This window comes from Pteronotus mesoamericanus, unplaced genomic scaffold (assembly GCF_021234165.1).
Source record: "Pteronotus mesoamericanus isolate MK-2021 breed Mesoamerican mustached bat unplaced genomic scaffold, CSHL_Meso_final scaffold_174, whole genome shotgun sequence".
Taxonomy (NCBI): Eukaryota; Metazoa; Chordata; class Mammalia; order Chiroptera; family Mormoopidae; genus Pteronotus; species Pteronotus mesoamericanus.
In genome coordinates, this window is record NW_026555309.1 from 3817224 (window position 1) to 3832001 (window position 14778).

A 14778-nucleotide genomic window follows, 5' to 3' on the forward strand; every position below is an offset into this window, starting at 1 on the left:
CTTGGATGTTTCCTGTGTAGAACCCAACTCCCTGCATTGGTTCTGTGGCCACTGGCCCTCATTTCTCACTTGCGTTATTCCAACATTCCCTTCACTGCTCTTCGATCCATTTTCCACACTGCAGCCAGAGAAGCATTTGAAACAAACAAATCTGATCATTTCATTCACCTGCCTAAAGTCCTTTAATGACTTCCCATGGCTCTTAGGAAAAAGTTCAAAATCTTTAGTATGGCTTGCAAAGTTCCCCTCTCTTTCTCTCTCATGTATGTAGCTCTTTTCGACCAGGGTCTTCCCACCCTTCCTATGTGCTCAGCTGCTTGTGTCGCTGGCAAGGTGCAGGCCCCGCACTTGGCCATGAGGCTCTGCTTATTTTGGTGTCCCTTTGACTGTATCTGGGGGAGAGGATTATAGGATGCTCTGGGTTCAAATTCTGTTCCTATCACTTCCTTGGGTCCATTCCTTCACTTCTCTCAAGCTGTGTGAGCATCTATGAAATGGGACTACAGTGAACTGATCTTACAGGTGTTACAAGACATGTGACATGCCCACTGTGCATCTTCACTAATGCTGTGACTCTTAGTGTGACTGTCACACTTCAGGTCTCAGCTTAATGAAGCTCCCAAGGAGGTCTTCACTGAGATGGCCTTTGTTTTCATGGCTCCCAAATCTCCCTTCTGTGCACGCATCCCTGTTGACCACAGTCCTTTGTAGCTTTCTGCTCGCTAGTGTATAGGATCTGTAATTGTCTGCTGGTGTGTGAGCTCCACAAACGTGGAGACCGACCTCTTGTGTCCTACAATGTTCCCAGTGTTCCGTGTAGTTGTTAGTACCTGGTAGGGCTCCGTAATAAAGGAATAACTGTGGAATGCATGGGACAAATGCAGAATTTAGTTAATCTGACTTGACCCTGGAAAGAACTTTCTGACCTTGAGGATCACAGGACCCTGGCATAGCTGAGCAAGAGAGCTCTATGTCTGGAAATGCATTCTGTCATTTCATAGTTTGGAAGAGTTTTAAAAATGTATTCCTTTATTGGTTTTTGAAAATGATTGTTTTCCAGCCATGTTTCTATCTTAAGAGACTATTAGGAGATGTGTCTAAGTGTCCGAATGGCGGAACCACCCGTACAGGCTGAGTGCAGGGGTTTAGGGGCAGGCCTGCAGGGCATTGCGCACCCCTCGGTCCGCAGTGGCACTGCCTGGGGAAGGTCGCTTTGGAGAGACAGCATTCTTTGTTTGCCTATGCCCCTGTGCAGGCCTGCCGCGGGACCAGCCGGAGCTCCTCCTTCAAGGATGTCTCTGACCTGAGGCTGTGGAGCCGTGTTTGAGGGGGGTGTGACATGAGCTCAGGCAGCGATTTGGCTCATTTAAGAGCAGGGACAAGCTCCAGGAGTCCTGGGGCTCCCGCCCCTCCTCAGCCAGCAGCAGAGCCCAGCTGTCAGCAGGCCCCACGGGATCTCACTGTGTTTACGTGAACGGTCATATGGTAACCTCTCCCAGCTCATGGGCAGGCGGCAGCTACCTCATCTGCGGTCCAATGACCTCATCCACGTAAAATGTGGCAAGTGCGAGACATGAGCTGAACCGGCCCAGCCTCTCACTCAGAGCCCAGAGAAGCTGTCCTCCACGTGGGCTCAGGGAATCAGCCAGAGAGCTGTCCACTTAGTAATTGCTCCCAGCCAGGAGCCAATTCATAAGTCAAGTGATGTGTCTTCCAGGGGCTGGAGCAGAGGGGTGCCTGTGCAGAAACGTGAGTGCCCACACCTGGGACTTAATGATGATCCCGGGGAATTTGTGTCCCCCGCTCCAGGAAGCACACTGATCCTAGGCTAGGCAGAGCCGCTACCCTCCCAGCCCACCCCCCCAACCACTTAGGCACTTTGAAGATATGGACACACAAACAGGAAGAGAAGTGCACCACAGAGGCAGAGAAAGACACATGTTCTTTTAACTGGGGGAGTGAAAGCATCACTAGACATTGTGTTTTTTTAAAATTATTGTTTATCACTTTCTTTGAATTATTTTTGCTCTCTCCCTCCAAAAATTATTGCATGTGATGACTAGGAATATAAAATAAATTACCTTTGCCATAGGCTGCTGGGTTTATTAGCCCCTTTCAAGCTCTTCACAATGTAAAGGACAGACTGACCTAGAGTAATCTTCTCTCCTCTCTTTCTCGGTAACAGGAGCTCAGCTATTTGTGCATTTAACAGCTTAACCCTTTGAGTTACCCCAGGGCTCTGTATTCTTCCTGGGCTTTCTTTTGGGAGGGTGTCTGGCTTTCGGATGACATTTTAAATCTTAAGGCAACTGACTTGTGTTATGCATATAATGTGAATATTAAAAAAAAAATAAAACAGATACGAAAAGATAAGCCTGGAACGTAAAAATGGACAAAACATCACAAAAGTTAAATGGCTACAGAGGTCAAGAATTCATTTGGATAAGGTCTGCACAGTGAAGATCTTGTGTAAGGGTATGTGGCAGGGAGGGGGGTAACTCATTTTAAGGATCGAATGTTGATAAACATAAAGAGTCATTCCCTGACTGCGTGGCTACATGGATATCAATTAGTGACATAGGACCCATTGCTCTTCTCCTTTAAATGCCTGACAAAACTAGTTATTGAAGGTGGGATCTAAGTCTTCCAGGGAGGGAAGCAACTTCTTGGCTCTAATGAGCCGAAGAGCAGAGGTCATTATTTCAATGGGGTGTTTGCTATTTACTCCCAGTCATGCACTTGACAGATTCTTTCTTATTAGCAAGCTTGGAGCAGCACTGGAGAGTGTTCAAATCATTTCCCCCCAAATCTGGATCCCAGGACACTCCTCCTGTACACAGATGAATGCCCCCATGAGCAAGCCGCCTCCCCAGCCTGCTCAGACTCACCAAGGCTGCTGGCAAGTGGTTTTTCAGAGCAAGCAAGGTAAGCACAGTGGAGAACCAGAGGCTGTATATTTAAACAGCTACGGGCCTGTGTGTGTCTCTGCCTCCTGCTGCACAGTCCAGAGCAAGATGGTGTAATATGTGCATTTTACATATCAATGGCAGAGGAGGCTGTTTCCAGATGGCCGTACCTATTTCAAAGCCACCTTTTTATGCAGAAGGAAGACTGTGTGACCTCCCTCCAAGTAAATGGGTTTTGTAAGCTCTGGGAATGAATGCTTAAAAAATGGTCCTGGGCTATATTTCATGTCCAGTCCAATGTGTTGTGTGTGTACAGCTGTTCGGGACTGGCATGCGGTAGCATATTAAAAGGAAGATTACCATTTCCCATTTTTTCCCCTTCTGAAGGCTTGATATGCATATATAAAACTTGTGAAAAAAAATAGGCATAATGAGACAAGGAAGCTGATCTCAAGGCACCAGTCAGTGCACATCTGGAGTTTGTAGCATTCTGGAGATAGTTACTTATTCCCAGGAGCTGCCGCCAGGGTGGGAATGGTAGCCCGGTATCCATGGTGAGCTTCCCTATCGCACCGTGCCAGGTGTGCGCGTGTGTTGTTTCTTGGAAAGGCTGCCCTCTGAGGGGGTAGGGAGGGGAGCGGGCAAGGGAGGCGGGGAGAGGAAAAAACAGAAGGGAGGTAATTAGGCACCACCTTGCCCAGCGGAGCCGGCTCAGGCATCTGAAATCAGAGGTGGGTATTAGACAGGCTCTGGTGGAGTCAGATGGTGCGCGCAGAGGTGCCCGCCAGCTCCAGGCTTGTTTCTATGGGGACAAGACCAGGGAAGAGGTCAGAAGAGACACAGAGACACAGATAACAACCCCTGGCAGGGTGGGCCTGGGAAGGTCCTTGCTGCTCACCTCCTATGTAGTGTGATATTGGTTTTGAACCGACAACCTGGATTCATGCTGTTTTTCTTTTCCTGGTTGAGACATTGAAAGTGTTTCAAACCTCGCAGGCTGTTATTTAGAAAAAGGTTTCATGGGGTAGCATTTTGAGTAGATAGCTGACTGGCTGATCTTTCTATTCCCATTTAATGGATAGGGAAAGTGAGAAATTAAGCACTGCATGGACCTGCCTCACAGAGACGGCGAAACCAGGAGCAGGGCTGGGAAGTTTTCCCAGGAAGAAAGTTCGTTTTAGTTTCATAGATTCATGGGACTCATGGATTTTTTTTTTTTTTTTTTTTTTTTTTAGCTGTAAGATTGTGAGTTTCCAGATGCTCTGTGTAAAACAATGCCCCACAGGGGAAAGTCAGGGAGGGAAGTGTGAGGTCCAGCTTGAGGCCACCCTAAAAAGGGCTATAAACAGCAGCTGCTTCTATTGTGTGTGCCAAGTGCTGCCTGTTAGTTAGGTCTCCCAACTCCTTGTTTCTTTCTCTTAAACCAGATGTGACCAACAGGAGTTTGTCAATTCCTAGGTGGACCCCAGATGGTAGGAATCAGAGAAAAGAAGCCGAGGGGCATGTGGGGGGGCCTGGGGGGCCAGACAGGGAAGGCTCTCTGCCCTTTCTTGGGTGCTGGGTCTTCCTCTGTCTCCATGTCTGATCAGCTGTCCTGCTACCTAGCTCTTGAGATTCGGCAGCTGAGGCGAAGTGGGAAAAAGGTGCCTGACATGTCTGATCTTCAAGCTCAAATGTGGGCATGTGGAGGGCACGGGGCACACCTACACATCTGAGGACAGATGATGGCAGAGGAGTGCTCAGAGAAGCCACAGTTGGGGAGCCCCCAGGTGGGGGACGGGAAGAGGGTAAACAAAAGGACTCCGTGCCGCTGGGACCATGCAGACCCTGGGTGATGAAACACGAGGGTGCGGGCAGGAAAAGACAGAGACATTTCACTGGGCCGCACCTGGTGAAGGGCTTCGTCAATTCCCCCGTTGGTAGGAAACAGGCATCAACCTCAGAGTCATATTACTTCTAGTTAACTCTGTGTGTGTGCGTGTGTATGTGCCATTTAAGAAACTGTGGGTTCAGGTGTTCTTAATCAATGCTTTCTTACTTCTCTTTCCCTTTCTTTCCTAAGTTAGAGAACCTTTTGAGATATGAATCAAAAGAGCCGTCTGAAATAAGTCACACCCTAACTAGTGTAGCCAAGAGTCAGAGCATAGAATGGAAAGATGGGATAAGCAAGAATAAACAGCTTATTCTTGTCCCTACGGTAAATGGTTGTGACCCAGATGAATGAACCCAAAAGCAACAGCTTTTGTCTTTTTATCCTCTTCTTTTCATGGAGTTCTTAAGAATCATAGTAAGACTTACCTTCTGAGGGCTTCAACTTTGCTACGAAAGCTATTTCTGTCATTGTATTTGACAGGTATTTCTGATTATGCAGCAGAGAATTCTCATCTACAGTTGGTAGAAGGGAGATGAGTGTAGCCATTCTGGAGAGCAATTCAAAAATACTTAGCTAAATTATGTATTTTTATATTCCAAGACATGGCAATCCTAATATATACCAGAGAAACTCTTGTATACGTCCACGTGGAGACAAGCATGTAAAAATGCTCTTCATGGCATTATTTTGGGTCCCAGGGAGCCAGAGGCAACATAGGTGTCTGTTGTTTGGGGAATGGATAGGTAGGTGAATGTGAAGAAGCTTATGGCGGCAGACCATGCAGCAAGTGAGGCAGTGCGCAAACACAGTTCTTTAGAAAGGATGCCGAATGGAAAAGAAAGAAATAGAACAAGAGCTATAACATAATACTACTTAAAATGAAGAAAAGCACATACGTGCAAAAAACAGTTCAACTTTAAAATATGTATATTTCCTAGGGCAAATTCTTAATACGTTAGATGAGTATCTATTGGGGAGGAGGAGGAAGGTGACAGGTCATAGGGATCAAAACTAAAGGGTAAAAATTCAAATGAAATTAAAGAAGGGGGAGATTTTGTATGACCAGTTATAACATCGTGCCGTGAACTGAAGGAACTCAGCTCTGTATCTGAATTCCTATGTATAAAAAATCTGTCCCTGATCTACCTACCTGTAAAATACCATTGTGTCTGTGACAAGAGGCACTATAGAAGTGCATAAATGAATCTATAATTTAACCATCAACATTCACCATCAAACACTCTTTAAGCCTACACTTTGGGTTTAATCCTGTGCTAGGGGTGATGGGGCCACAGAGAAGCGTATGGTATTGTCCTTGTTCTTATCATGCAGCTTGGAAATTATATGTAAAATAATAATATGCAATACAAAAATTTATAATTAAGGCCCAAACTATATGAGATGTACCACATGAATTGTGCGAGATTAAAAAAAAAGATAGTTGGTAAGGAGAGGAGTAATCAGGAAAAATTGAAGGAGGGAGAAGCTCTGCCCTGGGCTGTGAAGGATGGGACCACAAATGGAGTAGCCAGACCCCAGAGAAGCGGGCTGGTTTGAGATGTGGAGAAAGTGGAATGCAGGGCACACTCACCAGTTCACCCTGTGTGGCATTCATTTCTTGAGAAATGTGCTTCCCCTTCCTTAGCTCCTCTTTCCCTTTGGACACCTCAGGAAGCCACCCTGTATAACCTCTGCAAAACCCATCTTGCACCTGCTCAGGGCCTAGGTGCTTGGGAGTGGGATGAGGGACTTGGCCAAGAAGATGCATCTGCCACCACTATGTGGATTCCCTTTCACGTTTTTCCCCCTCTCTGTAGGGTGGCTATAGGGAGCTCCCAAGTGAGTTGCTTCCGGTCTTTCCCCTAGAGCTGGTCAAGTCTGAGGAGAATCTGTGTGTCTCTTGCCTATAGGGTAACATCCTAGTTGCCAAGCATTCTGGGAGCTGAGTTGGGGAAGGGAGCTTGGGATCTCAACATTCAACAAGTATACATTCACCAAACCCACCCATTTCTGAGAGGCTCCCCAGGCTGCTGCTGGCTGCTTCTGCCTGCTATCTATTTCTGTTTAAAAATGACTTTAAAAAATTCTAGTGAGCATGCTTTTCATCCATAGCAATATTTATCAGTTGTTTGCTCTTTATAGCTGGTCTCCAAAATGGCCTTGCAGCATTGGTTAAAATCCAAATTAAAGCTTGTCTTAAACTTATTCTCTGCTTTTTGGAATAAATGTATTTAATAGATAAACATTTGTTCTGAGTATTCAAATATGTACCAAACCTTTTCATATGCTCTGTGATTTTAATTTTGTTTCCATTTGCTCTTTCCTTCAGAGGAGACCTATATTTACCCAGCTTGAAAACTTGAGATGGTTTTGTCAGCGACTGTGTTAGTTCCTGTTATATTAGTATCAAAGGGGGAAATTTGAAGTTTTTATTTATTTGGTAGTTTTATCTTTCTTGCTTAAGGACCTAGTCTGCCAGGGAAAGTTGGTAGCAAATTACTGGACAGGCATTTTGTCTTAGGGATTCACTGTTTTTTCAAATAGTTCTTTTGAAGTCTCTTGTAGTGGAGGTGGTGATGGGGGCCTTCCCAAATCTCTCCAGGGTGGCCAGCCTCTTTGTGAGGCACTGGTGGAGCTGCCAGACAGCTCTCCTTTGCCCCCACCCTGCCCCCACCAGCTCTCCCACAGGCCCATTCTCCGCCAGTGCAAGTCTGAGAATTTCCCAAGTCTTGGGAGAATCTCACCCATGCACTTCCCACATGGTGTTTCCTTGTCAGTGCTGAACAGCTCTTGTTATACTTTGACCCAGCTGTTTTCACCTGCCAAATGGTGTCTACTTCCTCAAAGTTTCTAGCTCACTGATACTGTTCTTCCTTAGTTTATGTGAATGTTATAGACTTTTCCTCCCTCTGAATGTAATTCTGTGACCCCTTCAGTCGGATTTGGGAAAGGAGGGGCATTAAACATGTCACCTCAACTTACCATCTGTAAGTCTCAGTGGTTACATTGAGTTTCATCAAGCAGGTTTAATAAGATGTGCTCCAAAGATTATATTAACCTTGAGCTAATATTTTATTTTCTATAGTTAATAAAAGGTGCAAACATGATCAATAGCAGTCTTTCTCATTCCCAGCTGCACATTAGGATGCCCTGGTGGGCTCAGACAGAATGCTCATGTCCCAGCCACACCTCCAGAAGTTCTGATTTGATATGCTTGCGGGGGGAGGGGGGCAGGTCACCGGCTGTCATAAAAGCTCCTTGGGCAGTTTTGGTGCTCAGAGTGCTGAGAACCATGGATCTTAGAGTAATTGGGAGCATGTCCTAAGCCTATGAATGCCTTTGAAATGGGTAAAAAGGAAGAAAAGGGAACAGCAGGAATAGAAAGAAAGGCTTGATAAGGAGGAGGAAAAAGCATGGGATTTAGCGCCTATGTTGATTCTCAGCTGCACAATTGATGTCTGCATAACCTTATATTACCTCTTTGGGGCCCCATTTCACTCTCTGTAAAATAGCAATAATGGTACCTACCTTGTAGCACTGATGCAAGACAAAATTGCATATCTGTGAAAGCAAATAGTTGTTATTATTTTTTGTTAAAAAAAAGAGAGAAAATGTACTGTTACAAAAGAGAGGGAAACAACATGAATAAAAATTCATAAATTTGAGAACAATGGTATTCCTTTCATTGGCTGTCTGACCTTGGCATGGATCTCAATCACTTATTTTTTAATGGTTAGAAACTTCAGGGGACATTCTAAGAATGATGTCTGAAGGGGCCAAGGTCTGGATCCTAGCTCTTTGGCGGCTTCCTTAGCTTTCTTTGGCAGCACTCACAATTCCAGGGATGAGCTCACAGATTCTCTCCTCATTTAATTGTTATCCATGTTTCCTGCCCATTCTCCTAAGAGACCTCCTGCAGTGTAAACTCAGGATTGATGGGAAGGTGGAAAAGCCCTGAGGCCTTACAATATTTTTAATAAAGTTTGTATAAAGACCCCATGTCTAACCAGAGGCAAAGGAGTCTCTATCATGAGATACCCATTAACCTCTCCACTTTACCTTCTTAGGTTGATACCACAAATAACACATTCATATATTTAATTAATATGCACTTAGTACCATTAGATTTTGTGAAGGAAAAAAAACAACAACACATAGCTCCTTCTCTTTTTTCTCTTCACCTCTGTAGTGAGTTGAATTATATACTCCCCAAAATATGTGTCTAAATCCTAACCTTTGTGGAGTGTTTTCTCTCATGTTAACCAATTTTCCAACTCTTCAACACCAAAACTGGTGTCCACCAGTTCAGTTCAGTTGTGACACTAATTGCCCAAGGTAGGTGCAGACCCCACAGGTTAAGGGCCCAGTCCCATAAGGCTGTTCCTACTTCAGATGTCAGTTGCAAAACTCAGGCCACCCATACCTCTGACTGATCATGTGTAAGTTGAGGGACTCTCCTACCCACTCCTCAGGTTTGATAATTGGCTACAACAGTTCATAGAACTCAGGAAAACAGCTTCCTTGTGTTTTCTTGTTTATTATAAAGAACACAATTCTGAAATAGCCAGATGGAATAGATGCACAGAGCAAGGTATGGGGCAGCAATGCAGAGCTTTCATGCCCTCTGGGAGTGCCACCTTCCCAGCACCTGATGTGTTTGCCAACCTGGAAGCTCTCTGAATTTAATTGGTTCAGAACTTTTATAAAGATCAGTCTCCAGCTCTCATTTCTTCCTCTTATCAGAGGTTGTTGAGTGAGCTGAGAGTTCTAATCCTCTAATCACTAGGTCTTCTTGGTGACCAGCCCTATTCTGAGGCTATCAAGAGGCCCTGCCATTAATATAAATGCGTGTGATTGAAAGGGGCTCATTATGAATAATAAAAGATACTCTTTATCACTCAGGAAAACCCAAGGGTTTTAGAAACTGTACCTGGAACTGTGGGTAAGAACCAAATGTATTTTTGTGTCATACCACACCTTGGTATCTGTGAATGTGACTTCATTTGGAGAAAGGGCTCTGCATATGTAATTAAGTTAAAGATCTTGAGATAAAATTATTCTGGATTTAGGATAAGCCCTAAGTGCAATGACTGGTATCTTCATAAGAGACTGGAACAAAGAGATGACACATGGACACACAGGAAAGAAGGCCATGTGAAGACAGAGGCAAAGACAGGACTTATGCTACAATGACAAGAAATGCCCGGAGCCAACAGAAGCTGGAAGAGGCAAGAATGGATTCAGAACTTTTGGAAGGAGCATTGCCCTACCGACACCTTGGTTTTGGACTTCTGGTCTCCAGAACTGTGAGAGAATACGTTTTTTTGTTGTTTTGAGCCATGAAGTTTATGGTAATTTATTAAAGCAGTGCCAGGAAACTAATATACCCTTCCCCACACTCTTTCTTCTTCTTCTTCCTCCTCTTTCAGCTTTATTTCAAAGTTTAAGACATTATTCTTGTTCTTGAGAGAAATCTAATTATGCTGGAGCAAGGAACACATGCCTAGAAGAGGATAAATGATATGTAAGTTAAACGACCAAGTAGGACCACAAGATGGGGAGGCCACAAGCCAGCATGTAGAGAGTGATAAGTGAAGAGAGCATATAATAAATACAAGACTTAGGGACTTCTTTGCCCTCAGACTCAATGCATCCTTTGATCAAACATTCCTTGATCTTGAGAACTTATTTTCTCTCTTCAAACCCTGGAAGTTACATCTCATTTAGCAACATCACTTTGGTATCTCATTTCTGATCCTCCTGGTAGACTCTTCTAGGTCCATGTTTTTTCCAGATAGTATCTCCAGCCTGTTTTATACTTTTCCTGCCTCTGAAAGGGATTTTTAGAATATATGTGACTTAAAGATGGCTGACAAAAAAAATTACGGGATTATTCAATCGCTCATGAGAGATCACACAAAAGTCAAGACCCACATTGATGAAATGTTCTTCCATGTTTGGGAAAAACACGGACTTTGAACTTGGAATTAATAATTATTTTCTCTGTATTGTTTCTAAATTAAAATCAGTCACTACACAGGGAGATGGCAGTAGAGGGAGCTCTAGAAATCTGCCCCTCCACCAAAACAATGATTGAGATGGCAGGGCTGGTGGACTACTTATGGACTGAAACAGCTTCTGAAGCAATTTAAAAAGACAAAACTTAATGTTTTTTTCCCTTTCCCTAACCTCTTTTGGCAAGCAGACATTTAAAGAAATCTGTTATATTACTTGCTGACTGCAGATCTAACACAACCAAAACATTAGGGACCACGCAAAATAAGGAATACACAATGCAAAAAATAGGCTGGAAAAATTAAAAATGGTTGGATTTAACTTTCAGTTAGCAAGAGTAAGCAATCTTTGATCTATAGGGTTTCCATTACAATATTCAAAATATCCAGTTCTCAACAAAATAGAAATATACAAAAAAATTAGAAAAGTATGATCCATTAACAGGAAAAATTGACAATAATTATCCCTGTGGAATTTCAGACCTTGTAATTATTAGCCAAAGATATTAAATCTGCTGTCTTAAATATGTTCAGTGAGCTAAAAGAAGCTATGGGCAAAAAACTAAAGGGAATCAAGAAAACAATGTATGGCCCTGTCTGGTGTGGGTCAGTTGGTTGGGTGTCATCTCACAAAGCAAAATGTCACTGGTTTGATTCTCTGTCAGGACACATGCCTAGGTTGCAGGTATGGTCCCTAGTTGGGGTAAGTACAGGAGTAACCAATTGATGTTTCTCTCGTACATCGATGCATCTCTCCTTTTCTTTCTCTCTCCTTTCTGCTCTCTCGAAAAGAAAATTTAAAAAATGTATGAACAAAATGAGAATATCAACAAAAAGAAGTTGTATAAAGGAACCAAAGAGAAATTTTGGTGGTGAAAGTATAACTGAAATGAAAAACTTTCTAGAGGGCTTAAACAGCAGATTTGAGCAGGCAAAAAAAAAAAAAAAAAAAAAAAAAGGATCAATAGACTTGAGATAAGACAACTGAAATTATTCAGTATGAAGAGAAGAAATAAATAAGAATGAAGGAAAATGAACAGAGCATGAAGGATGTGTGAGATATCATTAAATATACTGAGGTACACAGTATAGAAGTCCTAGCAGAAGAGAGATAGAAAGGGGAAGAAAAACATTGAATAATTAGTGGCTAAAATCTCCCCAAATCTGAAGAAATACATGAATATACATGTCCAAGAAGCTCAATGAACTCCATAAACAAAAAACTCAAAAAGATCTACCCAAAACACTTGGTAGTCAGATCGTTGAAACTCAAAGACAAACAGAGAGTTTTGAAAACAGCAAGAGAGAATTGACTCATCATGTTCAGGGATCTTCAGTAAGATTAACAATGGATTTCTCTTCAGGAACCATGGAGGGCAGATAGCAATGGGATGAGATAAAGTTCTGACAAAAAGATAACCAACTATCAATCGAGAATTTTATGTTGCTTCCCTGCTCTGGGGAGGGACAATGACCAGAAGGGCTGGGCCCATAGCTCTGCCTCTGGTATGACTAATGATGGGAGTGTGGGGTTAGTAGCTTGTAGGTGGACCTGGTAGTCCACCAGTGAGCAGCCATAAAGGCACCCTGGGAGATCATCAGTGTTGATCCCCACTTGTACATCTCTACCCAGCAGCCTGAGGAGATGGAGGTTTAAGAGTTGAGCCTGTTGCTAAACAATGAACTTCATAGACAGGTATCCTCAGGTATTTCATTTGGTTTCTCAGTATTTAATTTGGTGAATGCCATCACAGGAAGTGGCATCATTGGCTTAGCTTATTTTATGGCTCATACTAGTATCCTTGGATTTGTTTCTTGCTACTGATAACTACTCTCCTGACTTCTTTTTTCTTTTTTTCTTTTTTTTTGAATCCTCACTTGAGGATATATGAGAATTTATTAATTTTAGAGAGAGAGGAAGGGGGGAAGAGAGAGAGAGAGAAACATCAGTGTGAGAGAAAAACCCTGATTGGTTGCTCCCAATATGTGCTCCTACTGGAGATCAAACCCACAGCCTAGTTACGTGCTTTGACCGGGGATTGAACCTACAAACTTTCGGTCTAGAAGATGATGCTCCAACCAACTGAGTGATCCAGCCAAGACTCCTGTCTTCTTTCTTAGTTTATCTCCTGCTTATATGTGCATTCAGACAGTATGATGTCTTATGAAGCTTGGACTCTTTGCATTTGGATTACTTGGAAAGGTGGCGGTGGCAGGCAACATAATTCAGAATATTGGACCATGCCATCTTATCTTTTAATTATTAAAACAGAGCTTCCTACTGCTATTTCAGAATTTTTGTCTGGACACTATAATGGATCTTGGTTTCTTGATGGACAAACACACTAATAATCATTTGTGTTTTCATTGTGTTTCCTTTTTTCCCTAAAATAGGCTTTCTTGGCTACTCAAGTGATTTATCTTTTTTTTTTTTTATGGTGTTCTTTGCTTTTGTGATAATAATTTAAAAATGGTCCATCCCTTGTCCTCTGACATTAAATTGTATAGAGCAATATTTCCAGATTTTAAATGCTACAGATGATTATAAACCAAAGAGAGTGCTTATGCTATGCCAACCATGGCCACTTCATTTCTCTGCCATACCTCAATATTGCCCATATACTTGAACTTCAAAGCCCTTAAAAGAAAAGAATATGAAATGTAACTAATACAGCAACTGCTTTATTTTTTCTCATGTATTTTACATCAGCACTCTTTGGGTACCTCATTTTTTATGGCAAAGTGGCATCTGATATACTACAAGATTATAGTAAATATTTGCAACATGATGTTGTCACGACTGTGAAGTTATGCATACTGTTTGCTATATTTTTAAATTTTATTTATTTATTTTTAGAGAAGGGGAAAGGAGGGAGAAAGAGAGGGAGAGAAACATCGATGTGCAAGAGAAATGTTGATTGGTTGCCTCTTGCATCCCCTAACTGGGGACCTGGCCCACAACTCAGGCATGTGATCTGACTGGGAATTGAACCAGCACTCAACCACTGAGCCACACCAGTGAAGGCTAATTTTTGTAGTTATTGATTTTAGAGAGATGAAGATAGAGAAACATCTATTTGTTGTTCCACTTATTTATGAATTCATTGGTTGCTTCTTTATTTTTAAACATTATTTTTAAAAAATTGATTTGAGAGAGAGAGGAGGAAGGTGGGGGGAGGGGAAAAAAGGGGAGGAGAGAGAGACAGAGAAAGAGAGAATGAATTTGTTGTTCCATCCATTTATGCATTCTTTGGTTGATTCTTGTATGTGCCCTGACCTAGAATTGAACCTGCAACCTTGGCATATTGAGATGATGCTCTCACCAACTGAACTATCTAGCCAGGGCTCTGTTTGCTGTACTTTTGAGAGTCCTTCTAATCCACTTCACTGAAAGGAAAGCTTTAGTGGTGATGTTTTTCTCCAATTTTCAATTCTCATGGATTCACCTTTTTTTAAAAAATTACTTTAGGACTCAATATTACCATTGTTTCTCTTGCAATATATGTTCCTGACATTAAGAATGTGTTTGGTGTAGTTGGCTCCAGTACATCAACATGTTTGATTTTTTATATTCTCAGGACTATTTATCTTAAACTTAGCAGAGAAGATTTTTCTTTCATGGAAAAAGTTTGGGGTTTTTGTTTTGCTCATCTTTGGAATTTTGGTTGGTAATTTTAATGTAGTACTCATCATTTTAAATTGGATTAATAAATGAAAGGTATATTTTCCTATTTCTTAGGAACAGTACTTTACCTCCATATGCAAAAAAAGAATAATTATGGAAAACACATTGGAGGGATCTTCTTTATATGGATTAATATTTTTGTAAACATTATTAACAGAAAAGTGAAACAGAACCAAAATAGGTAGGGGAAAGTGGGCTCTTAGCAGTTTTAATCAAAATAAGAAACAAACTCAAAATGCAAAAAAAAAAAAAAAGGAATTTCATATCTGGTAAAATAGTCTTTCTAGAATGGAGAAGAAA

General features: G+C 42.2%; 1 pseudogene; it reads left to right on the forward strand.

The window, feature by feature from the left end:
- Positions 1-2852: 2852 nt before the first annotated feature.
- On the forward strand, positions 2853-14508 carry LOC129084122 (probable sodium-coupled neutral amino acid transporter 6; annotated as a pseudogene).
- The last annotated feature ends 270 nt before the right edge of the window (positions 14509-14778 follow it).